Genomic DNA, 11989 nt, shown 5'->3' with positions numbered 1-11989 from the left:
ACACAGAACAACTAATTTTGACGCTAAACCCTCCCTACTACTTTGTTGTTCAGTTATTTCCAGACAGCCTGGACCATCACATTGTTCACAGTTTGTCACTTCCTTCATCAAAGAAGATAAGATGCCCACATCAAAAACAATAAATCCACTACAATCTGCATTATTGTGAACACAAAAATTTTTGATCACCAGGAGGTGTGACATGTAGGAGTTTCTTTCCTGGAGAACTGATACATAGGTTACTTTCAACAGTGTGGCTTGCTTTGTTTGTGAACTGGTTACCACGGAATTTCCTTTTATTGAATTTCTTGATGTGTAGCATAGTTTGTATTTATTGCACACCAAAGGATAGGTACTTCCACAAATATATGTAGCACTTGGGCAACAAACATTCAGTTACTAGTGAACAAACTGCTTAAGCAAAACATAAGTAAATACTAGCACAGATAATCATTTACAGACAGTAGAAACCTGCACTGTTACCAACATATGCAATGTATCATATGTGTAATAACTGAAAACAGAAAGTTCACACTTCTTTTCGAAATAATACTGGTTTCTGTAACAGAAATAAAGGGGGCGTGGTGGCATACATGGCTGTAACTTTAAAATTTGGTATATATAGGTCATTTTTCATTTGAAACCCTATAATGTATATATCAATGTAACCAGGAAAGACTATAGAATTTAATAAAATCATAAAAAATGTCAGTTTTTCCACCATTGATAAGCACCCTGTATCCTTAACACTTTGCAGAACCTGCATTAAAAAAAACATAACTCTCCACAATAGACACAGATCTGTCTTCCATGAGTATGAGTACCCTTTTCAGTAATGTGCATATAAATTGTGATATTACTGTCTGTGTATATCAAACGAAAGCGCTGGCAGGTTGATAGATACACAAACAAACACAAACTTACACACAAAATTCAAGCTTTCGCAACCAACGGTTGCTTCATCAGGAAAGAGGGAATGAGAGGGAAAGACAAAAGGATGTGGGTTTTAAGGGAGAGGGTAAGGAGTCATTCCAATTCCGGGAGCGGAAAGACTTACCTTAGGGGGAAAAAAGGACAGGTATACACTCGCACACACACACACACACACACACACACACACACACACACACACACACACACACACACATAGCCATCCGCACATACACAGTCACAAGCAGACATTTGTAAACGCAAAGGAAGGTAGGAGGCGCATCTCGAAACTCTTTGCGTTTACAAATGTCTGCTTGTGACTGTGTATGTGCGGATGGATATGTGTATGTGTGCGAGTGTATACCTGTCCTTTTTTCCCCCTAAGGTAAGTCTTTCTGCTCCCGGGATTGGAATGACTCCTTACCCTCTCCCTTAAAACCCACATCCTTTTGTCTTTCCCTCTCCTTCCCTCTTTCCTGACGAAGCAACCATTGGTTGTGAAAGCTTGAATTTTGTGTGTATGTTTGTGTTTGTTTGTGTATCTATCAACCTGCCAGCGCTTTCGTTTGGTAAGTCACATCATCTTTGTTTTTAGATATATTTTTCCCACGTGGAATGTTTCCCTCTATTATATTCGTGTCTGTGTATATCAATACATCTGTACCCCCCAACTACCCCTTCCAATCTGTTTAGGCAGCTACACTACGTTGCTTGGGATTAGGTCTAGGTGGGTCTTTGAAGACAACCCAAAGGGCTTCATCTGCCTTTTTGTTTAGTTTTTGTTTCTAGTGTAACATGTAATTGTGACTTTTGAAATTATTAGGTGATAGCTTGCTATTTAGAGATACGTATTACGGGCTGTTGATGAAGTTTAGTGCTCCATTGTTAAAATATTAATGAAAGAAAGGTAGCATTTTGTTGTGCAGCCCTCAAATGTTTCAGTCAGTTACTTGATAGACTAGAAATATGGCAGTTTTTCCCATGAGAATAATACCATCTCCTACTGGTACCTCACATCATTGATTACGTCATATGTGTAATGCTGCAACCTCTGCAGCACTGAGGAAAGAAACTTGGAACTAGATATGATGGGTACTAAAGCTGTAAATATCACACATCCCCTTCCTTCTGAGATTTCCAAAAATAGGGATGTTCTCAAAGACAACATTCAGTTTGGAAATAAATAAACTTAATGAATTTTGAATAAAGCTGAAAGTGAGTATCTCCCAGTAGCCATGCTATCCCATTAACCTGATATTCAGATTCAATTTTTTTTACAAATAAATTCATTTGTCATCATTAAGTAATGATCATTAATAATTCTGTAATAAGAACATGTCATTCTTTCTATAGCCCTTACACCATGAATAACTGAAAGTTGACACATCTCTCAGTACTGATAATAATCCCATCTTCTCAGCATCCCGTTAATGCATTATTAATAGTTATAAAATGTGAATTATTCTACTCGCATAAGTTGTGAGCAGTATATTGTTTCACTTAATGATGTGTGATTTTTATTAGAAATAGGTATATTATGAAAATACATTGTAAAAGAACTTTTGTTACAAGAATTGCTCTACGATCAGCACATTTCCTTCCTTTGAGTTACTTTTTAAAGAAAAACACTTGCCAGAATGAAATTATCACTCTGAAGCGGAGTGTGCGCTTATATGAAACTTCCTGGCAGGTTAAAACTGTGTGCCGGACCGAGACTCGAACTCGGGACCTTTGCCTTTCGCGGGCAAGTGCTCTACCAACTGAGCTACCCAAGTACGACTCACGCCCCGTCCTCACAGCTTTACTTCTGCCAGTACCTCGCCTCCTACCTTCCAAACTTGGTCCGGCACACAGTTTTAATCTGCCAGGAAGTTTCATATAAGCACACACTCTGCTTCAGAGTGATAATCTCATTCTGGAAACATCCCCCAGGCTGTGGCTAAGCCATGTCTCCGCAATATCCTTTCTTTCAGGAGTGCTAGTTCTGCAAGTTTCGCAGGAGAGCTTCTGTAAAGTTTGGAAGGTAGGAGGCAAGGTACTGGTAGAAGTAAAGCTGTAAGGATGGGGCGTGAGTCGTGCTTGGGTAGCTCAGTTGGTAGAGCACTTGCCCGCGAAAGGCAAAGGTCCCGAGTTCGAGTCTCGGTCCGGCACACAGTTTTAATCTGCCAGGGAGTTTCAAAAACACTTGCGTTATTCAGATGTCTTTAAACTCTTATCACCACTTACATGTCGGTGCACTGCCATCTGTCACAAAATTCAACACTTCATTACAACCACATTGCTTCTCTCTACAGTATGAGTGTCTTACTCCTTGTCACTTATGTGTTATTGTTGTCATCAACATTGCCAGTGGATCTAATTTCATGTGTACTTAGTATACCTGTCTACCTGTCTACCAACAGTTATTCTTACAATGTATTCTGCCACTGAGTATGTTTCTCATAGTTAGATCTTTGCTTTGTTTTTCTATTACTTAAGTTAAGTGCATAACATTATTTTGTCTACTTTATCTCATGTGGGCTCATACCCAAATATTATCATCCCATGTTTATGTCCTCTGTGAGATTGTCATAATTTTATGTTGTGTTTCATCCATGTCAATAGTATGTGTCTACTTCATCATAACAGTTCGTTAACAGTTTTTAGAAACCACACCACCTATAAACATCCTTTTTCCCTTTCCCTAAATAATTGTACAATGGTTAAGTGGACAAATTTTGTTCAAAATGATTAAAGTGGAATAATTTTGCATAAAAGTTGAAACACAATTGTCCACATCAGGCACATGCCTGTCTCCCATGACTACCCCTATATATCTGATTAGCACTTTACTGAATGTATATTAAAACTGTAATATTACTGAACAGACCCAACAACATATCTGTACCCCATGATAAGACAGTACCACTCTTTCACTTTGGAGCCTGGTCTAGGCAGAGCTCCAAAAATACCCAAAGAGCTTAGTTTGCCTTGTCACTTAGCTTTTGGTTTTAGTTTTACATGCATTTCTGAGTTTCAAGATAAGTAGGTGATAACTTGTTATTTAGAGGTACCTAATCCAGGATGTTAAGCTAGTTTAATGCACCATTATTAAAATGTTAATGAAAGAAAGTTAGCATTTTAACACACAGCGTCAAAGTATCACGCAGTCATTCTGATAGACTACAATCCTGGCAGTCTTTCCTGTGAGGAAGATACCATCTGCTACACATACCTCACACCACTTATTATGTCATATGCATGATGTTGCAAAATCTGCTGCCCTGAGGAAAAAATCTTGGTGCTGTATATGATGACTGCTAAAGCCTAAAATGTCACCCTAGCATTTCGCCAAAAGACAGTACCATTTCTTACAAATGCCACAGAGTAGCTATGGAACACTATCTTTTTGTGTCTATACCAGCTACATTGGCTAAGACTATCATAGCAAATGCCAAGCTGTTTAATTTATTTTTCAGATAGTCTCTGTGTGACGTCAATGATATATTTATATCTGTGTTCATAAGTATTTAACAAGTTGTGCTTAGTTCAATTCCTTACTTCTGAGCACAGAGTGGATACCACTTATTTTTTCTTAAACTACCCTAGCTGTGTTTCTGAAATATTTAGTTATGGGCTATTTTATTGTTTTGTAGGGTCTTTATGACATTTTCAGAAATTTCTTCTGCATTTTAGTTTACTATCAATGCTTGTGTCATCAGCAAATAAAACTGAATGACTATATTTATGGGTAAGTCATGTGCATAACAAAAAGAGAGAGACTGGGCCTAAATTGAGCCTTCTGGTTCCTCCCTGTAAAACAGTTCTCCATTTCGAGTAATAATTTCCTTTACTAGATATTATTGCAACCATTTGCTTTCTCTCTGTCATATATTACCTACACCACTGTAAGACATTAACCACAATTCCATATTTCATCATTTTATGTAACAGTAATAACTTTTCTGCATAGTCGAGCAGTTTCAATAAGTCACAAAAGATTCTTGTAAATTTCTGTCGTTTATCTAAAGTGAAACTAAGAAATTCATTGATGGCATAAACTGTACTTTTGTCTGTTTTGAAGTTTTGAATTTGAATTGCAATGATTGTACTAAATATTTTGAAAACACATAAAGAAGGGAAACTGAATGATAATTGCCCATATTTTCTTGGGAGTCTTTTTAAATATTGGTTTCACTTCTGGGTATTTTGGAAGGTCTGGAAAGTAGTCTTCTTCACATGGCTGACTAACTATTTTGGCCTGAGGTTGTGCTAGCACATTTGAAGTTGTTTTAACAACTTTCATTTTTAGGGATTAATATAACTTTTTCTACATATTGTTCTGTTGCTTTAACAACTTTAATTAGACTCCTCAGTCTTGTTCTGACTTGAGCCAAACAAATGTAGGGGACAGTGTTATACCTTGAGAGTAGTGTATCTAAGAGTACAGGATGTTTCTTGGTCAGTGTTTCAATTTAGTGATTAATTTTACAATCAAATGAAGGAATTCACGATATAGACTGCCATAAGCAGTTTCTGACTTTTTAACAATTTTTGTTGTGAAACATGAGATTGTGTTTTGTGCAGTATTTCAAAATATTGTTAGTTCTCCACATTTAAGTACTATGTAACATATAGAAGTTATTGGCAAGATGTTAATTCTTCAGTTACAGAATTTTGTTGTGAGTAAAATTCCATAAAATTTTAAAACTAGTTATATAGTTATTCATGTTAAAGACATACTTTGTCAGCTGTGTAACATGTTTTACCTTGAAATAGAAGAAAGTCTTCTATCCTAGAACTTGTGGTATTTGGAAATGAACATTCTTTCTTTAATGTCTTCTGCTTCAAAATTTATTTGGCTTGTAGTTTGTCTTTGATTTCATTTACTGATTATGGATATGTAGTAGAATAATAATATATTTCAGACATGACACAGAGTCATGCAAGAGACTTGCAGCCATACTGAAATGTATGGAAATTAAAACAAAGTGCTGGTAGGTCACCAGTAACGCTTAACACATGTTAGTGGAATTTATTTATTACATTACACATTCACATGTAGCTCATCATTAATTTGTTGTCAAAAAATATATTATGAAAGATCTGTAAGCACATGGTAATCCACATCTAGACAGAATACAGAAATATATGTCAAACACTTGTACATGGTCACAGCCAGTCACGGAATATTTTAGGGAATTGGTTTAAAAAATTTATTTCAAAGGTCCAGTCAAATCTTTACAAGTTTTCTCCTAGAGCAACTTACACTGTGCCGACGTGACACAAGTTGCCTGTCTTTCAAAACCGAGGCAGTTCTGTCCAGTTAAAGCTGCTGTGAAGAGATGTCCTGAGGACTCTGCTGAAACTGCTAGCCAATTCACACCATTGATTTTACCCAATAGTGTGTGTGGGATACAGGTTAGGTGTGTGGACGCTGGAGTGTTCTGCGGTTGAGAACACAGTTGCCTCTTTCTCTCGTAATCCAGACCTCGAGCAGAATAGATGTCTTTTTGGAAGGCAGAGCCTCTGGCTCTGCTTTTTATGAATGGCCACCAACATAAATTAACATGAACTGGTTCGTCTTCCATTGCCCATTGCAATTAATTGATCAACCTCCTAGACTGGCCTAGACCTGGTAACTTCTGACCCTAGACGCACCCCTTGCACATATATCCTCTTTATTGTACCTAATTTCCTGTTTTGTCATTTAACGGCAGCCCTGGATGCCCACTCTCAAATCCTGGCCGCTCGACCTCCTACACACTGTCATCACGAGGCATATGTAACAACCTTCTGCCCCCTTCCCTGCCCGTATACATTAAAATTGGTGACCAGAAGTGGGATCATATGCATTAACACACTATAGTGTAGGTAGAACAAATGATACGTACCAAGTAACAAACTTGATGGAATAATTTAAGCAGAGACAATGTGGCAAATACAAAATTGAAGTTATTATTTACTAGCACCAAGTGAACAAGAACAATATCAGTACATATCTGAAGGAAATACTGCCAAAAATTAAAATTAACAACTGAACACAAAAGATAGCTTGCCAGCCAGTGAAACTGCATAAGCACATAGAAGAAATTTTAATTTTTATTTAGATTTATTCATTACATTTGACTGCAAAATGCTGTGATTAATTCCAAAGAAATCAAGGAAACAACCATATGATGGTGCATGACAACCAACAAATAAATAAGGAAAGTAACTAAAATGGTAAATACACTGTTATGTAATCCATTACCAGATGGTGTTAAAAACAAATGACCAAGTACAAGCTGTAAAAATATTTGTGTAAAAATACTTTACAGAGTAATAAAACTGATAAAACAACGTGACTCTGCTAAAATATAAATGAACACAGTTATGTGTTACTTCCCCATATGCATGAAGATGTGTGTTAAAGGGGTGTTAAAAAAAGAAATGAGCCGGAGATATAATTACAGAAACCAGTATCTGTATGTTAGAAGTATTGCCCCTGGCTGTTTAGACGCTTGTCCCACTGTGACACAAGGCAGTGAATGGCTGTCCCATAAAATTTCCAGGGCTTCAATGTTACCCAGTTCTGCACATACAGCTGGAAGTCGTCGTCCAAGGTGAATTGTTTGCCCCTCAGAGCCTTTTAAAGGGGATAAAAAATGGCCTAATCATATTGAGAGAGGTCCAGATTGTATGGAGGGTGGCTCCCCATTTCAATTTCTGCAGAAGTGCCGTGACTGTGTTGGCCATATGATGCTTTTCATTGTCATGGAGCTGACTGACCAAACAGGTGAGACTGGCTGGTCATTTTGATTTGATCCCTTGGCAAAGGGTGGTCAAGGTTTGCGAGTAACACTGAGCATTCACTGTTGACCTGTGCTGCAGGAAGTGAATCGGAAGGGGACCATCTTAGTCAAAGAAGAATATCAGCAGTACCTTTCCTGAACTTGTGTGAATGGCGATGTCAAGCTGTACGTGCAGAACTGGTTAACATCGTGGACCTGGGAATTTTATGCACAGCCATTCACTTCCTTGTGTCACAGTGGGACAAGTGTCTCAACAGCCAGGGTCAATACTTCTAACATACAGGTACTGTTTCTGTAATTATGCCTCTGTCTCATTTCTTTTTGAACTCCCCTTCTTCCCTTTTAGAATGTCAGAAACAGTATCATCTATACAAATGCATACCAAAAGGAATACTAATAACAAAAGATGCAATAAAGTAGAAAAATAGAAAAAGTATCGTAGACATTATTATTAAAAAATTACAATGGTATTAAAAATGTTATTTTATTTGTAATAGAAAGAAAAGATGAATAAAAATAAAATGTTTATTATCTAATAATTGTTAAATAATTAAGCATGAAAGGAGATGGATTAATGAACCACCAAATTGTTAAAAATATTTAAAAACCAGTGTCTGCACTTGCCACTCATTGATGACATCGAGACTGGATTAGTGATGCATATTTATTTCCAACTCTTCAAGAATTGTTGCAGACCGGCAGTGGTTGAACCTGGGACTCCAGATGGCCAAGCCAAAGCTGGGACCCACCGCTCCGTATTTTGTCAGGAGGCCGAGCAAGTTCAATAGTGTCAAGGGGCAGTGTAGAGGGATAAAGTGGTATTCGGAAGTATTACTTTATTCAGCTAGTTTACAGAAGCATAATTTCAGTGTGCCCCCTGCACTCTGTTCCACGAGTCTGACCATCTCAGCGCTCCTGGACTGCAGACACTGCTGCTGCGGTCATCAAGGCTGCCCGACAATGGAAGTCAGCCGTGCTTGCCCGGCCCCCGCCCGCCGAGGCGTAGCTACTGGTGCCACTCTACTGCTTGCGATTCTGGAGACTGTTACAGTCCCTGGTCCCCACCGTCCTCCACCCTGTTTGGCCTGCTCTGTCTGACCGTGGGACGAAGGTGGTTGTACTGGTCGCCCATGGCCCTTGGTCACTGCTGCTCGCAGGACAGGACTGCACTCGAACCTGTGCCCTCCTGACGCCATACTGCAACTTACCGCTAGTGGTGCTTGCTGGATGGGAACAACCACTGCTTTCCCTAATGCTGTTTCAGCACTGCAGCACCTCTCGCAGCGTACGCCTTGCCTGGACCCCAGTACACCAGGTGGGAAGCGAACGTGGCTTGTCCTGGACCCGCTGCAGACCGCTGTCACTGCCCTCCTTCAGGCACACTGTGCAATCTCCAAGTACGCGGCTGCCATTCTGCCCCACCCTGGTGTTGTGTCCCCAGAGGTGAATACAGCCCGAACAAGTACATAGAAAAAAGTACAGATTTACACAGAATATTTACAACATCGCTGCCAGACTGGCCCCTATAAGCATAGACTAGCATAGGTCCGTTCCAACTCTCGGCTGACCTGGCACACCCCTCTCAAGCTAAAAGTGCCTGACTATTTATATTGCTTTTTCCCTTGCTTCTGACATAGCGTCAGAGAGAGACGGAAACTATGGCAGGGGTAAATTCCCATATGTCAGCCAGTTACACATCGCCACTCCCGGCTCTGGCCTACTGCCTCATCTCATACATTAGAATAACTTAAAGCAATGCTGCAGTTTTCTGCTTCACTGTTGCTCCACTCTAAACAAATCATACGTGCAATGTGCTTTTACAGCTCCGCGCGAAGTTTACTCTGCCTACTCGCTGCCGACTATTACCGCACACTGCCAGCAGCCCCAGACTTCATCACCCAACTGCGCCTTTACTGAATTTAAAAAAAAATTACCCTTTCCTACAACTAAGAGTAATACTAGCACAGCACACCTCCCTCCTTTCGACAAGATTCATCCCTAATCGAAATATAACTGCCGTGGCCTGTGGCTGCGTAAACATACCTTGTTCACAAAACTTATATGCTACAGACTAAAACTAACAAGAACATAAAAACATTAATGCTACACCTATACACTGTTTACATTGGTTACCCATGCTATAGGCAACTGATGTGTTAGCACCTCCTCTACTGGTGCACAAAGCTATACTCAAGAAAAATAGAAAAACAGTACAGCTTGTTGCTGAAATGCTCACTGTCATTATTCTGTCAGTGCAATGCTGTTGTAACGTTTGAACAGGTTCCAATACTTTATTAATCGTGACAGATCCTTCCTGTGCATTAATAAAGGAATGCAATGTTTCCAAAAACTCTGGATTTAACGTGTAGTTTAAATATGTCAGATTCTGCATTGGTAATATCTCCAGAACCCCTTCTGTATAAAACAACATGCTCTGTAACAAATTTAAAGCTGTTTCACCCATACGTGATGCTGGAAGACAGAAATCCTTCCCCACAATTTCACAAACCATACCATTTATAATTATTCCACTCTCCCCCCAGTTACAACCTCCTTATTTTATCTGCTCTCTGATTGGTATAACAAGTGACCATCACCCATATCGGCATAAATACCAAATATGACCAATGTCTCCCTACCTTCTGGAAGTAGGAATGTGTCAATAATACCTCTTTCTTATTATCTGAGCCGTTCGTAATCTCCAGGAACAATCCAACTTCGCACATACTACTATCCAAAACAACTGGTTGATTAGGGCAATTCATCACTGGTCCTTGCGTACAATGCTCCAACCCCGCCAGTGGTAGTACTCCGTGAGCTTCTCTGTTCGCCGAAATAAAAAGTACGTCTTGCGTCCTAATCTGCACCCATTTCCCAATCTCCTTCCATTTCGCAGGGTATGGATGAATAGTGTAACACTCATAACATGAATCAACTCCGACTACTGGAAAATTGGCAGTGAGGTAAACTCACACCCCTATCAAATTCTCTGAAAATAGTCTCCGCTATACAATGACAAAACTAAAAGAACAAACAAGAAAAACGCAACTATTATCTGGCCCACCAAAACGCAAAAAAACACAAGTTATCCCTTGATACAAAAACACAAAATGTAGACATGCCATACATTATTACACATATAATAATTTACTCCCTCTGTGACCATAACCCATACGGAACATTATGCGTCTGCTGTTGTCCCTCTGCCGTGACTTTCTTTTTCCGTTTTCTTTGCCTAGCCTCTGCAACTGGGTCACTTCTTTGTATTTGAGATAATCTGTCCAACATTCCTTTAAAAGGCATTACTGTACTTATGTGGATAATGGATGTTTTTGTTGGCAGCTACACGTTAACATTTACAGGCGAAGTCATCTCCATGACCTGGTATGGTCCGTGGTACTTTGTCAAGTATTTTTTTTTCTTTCCCTTGGGTGTATATGGATTTGTGATCAGTACCCATTGACCTACCCTGTACTGTGTTAAAGGTCACAACCGCTTATTCTGTTCTTGCTACCCTTCCAACGCTTTCGTATTGGCCTTCTTTACCCTCTTCCAGACTTTCTGTGTCTGTGCATATTTCCTCACTGTGTCTCCTTTAGCTACCGATTCCAGACATAGAACGTCAAATGGTGATGTCATCTTTCTTCCATAGACCACCTCGAACACTGACATTCTGACCCGCAAATGCATCTTGGTGTTATAACTCAGTATAACATATGAAAGATAAATGTCCCAGTCATCATGGTTTCCATTCACATAATAACTTATGAAAATGTATTATGTACTCCCTCCATTCTCCCATTTGCCTGCAGATGAAATGGACTGGTCCATAATTTTTTAATCCTCAGTAACCGACACAACTGTGTCATTAATTCGGACATGAAGTTCGTTCCCTGATCCGTAATTACGGTATCAGGCACCCCGAACTTCAATAACCAGTTATTGACTAAAGCTTGTGCTACTGTACTTGCCTGTTGGCCTGGTATTGTGACCATGGCTAGAAACTGTGAAAAGTGATCAATTATAGTTAAAACGTAATGATTCCCTGCCGGTGTTTTGTTGTATGGCCCACAGATATCTAGCCTGATAAACTCGAAAGGTTTCGAAGCCTCTGGTAACCATTGCAATGGAATTCTTGTACACATCACATCCGCTCGCTGCGCACACGGTACACAGTTTGCTATGTATTGTTCCACATCCCTTCTCTGAGTAAGCCACCAAAATTGTTGTGCTACTCGTCTTTCCATTGCTTGATGACCCTCATGCCTGGAAGCTCATGATCATGG

The sequence above is a fragment of the Schistocerca americana genome, chromosome X (assembly GCF_021461395.2).
Source record: "Schistocerca americana isolate TAMUIC-IGC-003095 chromosome X, iqSchAmer2.1, whole genome shotgun sequence".
NCBI classification, from domain to species: domain Eukaryota; kingdom Metazoa; phylum Arthropoda; class Insecta; order Orthoptera; family Acrididae; genus Schistocerca; species Schistocerca americana.
Note: the sequence above shows the minus strand (reverse complement) of the source record.